Raw genomic sequence first — 895 nt, 5'->3', positions numbered from 1 at the left:
AGGTAGTGATGATGATAGTGAATAGTGTGGTAGTGATGATGATGGTGAGTAGTGTGGTAGTGATAATGATAGTGAATAGTGTGGTAGTGATGATGATGGTGAGTAGTGATGATGATAGTGAGTAGTGAGGTAGTGATGATGGTGAGTAGTGAGGTAGTGATGATGATAGTGAGTAGTGAGGTAGTGATGATGATGGTGAGTAGTGTGGTAGTGATGATGATGGTGAGTAGTGTGGTAGTGATGATGATGGTGAGTAGTGATAGAAGTGATGATAGTGAGTAGTGTGGTAGTGATGATGATGGTGAGTAGTGTGGTAGTGATGATGATAGTGAGTAGTGAGGTAGTTATGATGATGGTGAGTAGTGTGGTAGTGATGATGATGGTGAGTAGTGAGGTAGTGATGATGATAGTGAATAGTGTGGTAGTGATGATGATGGTGAGTAGTGTGGTAGTGATGATGATAGTGAGGTAGTGATGCTGATGGTGAGAAGTGATGATAGAGAGTAGTGGTAGTGATGATGGTGAGTAGTGAGGTAGTGATGATAGTGAATAGTATGGTAGTGATGATGGTGAGTAGTGTAGTAGTGATGATGATAGTGAGTAGTGTGGTTAGTGATGTTGATCGTGAGTATTGTAGTAGTGATGATGATAGTGACTAGTGAGGTAGTGATGATGATGGTGAGTATTGAGGTAGTGATGATGATGGTGAGTAGTGTGATAGTGATGATGATGGTGAGTAGTGAGGTAGTGATGGTGTTGCTAAGTAGTGTGGTTAGTGATGTTGATCGTGAGTATTGTGGTAGTGATGATGATGGTGAGTATTGTGGTAGTGATGATGGTGAGTAGTGAGGTAGTGATGATGATGGTGAGGTAGTGATGATGATGGTGAGGTAGT

Source organism: Procambarus clarkii, unplaced genomic scaffold (genome assembly GCF_040958095.1).
Source record: "Procambarus clarkii isolate CNS0578487 unplaced genomic scaffold, FALCON_Pclarkii_2.0 HiC_scaffold_539, whole genome shotgun sequence".
In the NCBI taxonomy this organism is placed as follows: Eukaryota; Metazoa; Arthropoda; class Malacostraca; order Decapoda; family Cambaridae; genus Procambarus; species Procambarus clarkii.
The sequence above is the reverse complement of the archived record's forward strand: the minus strand, read 5'-3'. Positions refer to the sequence as shown.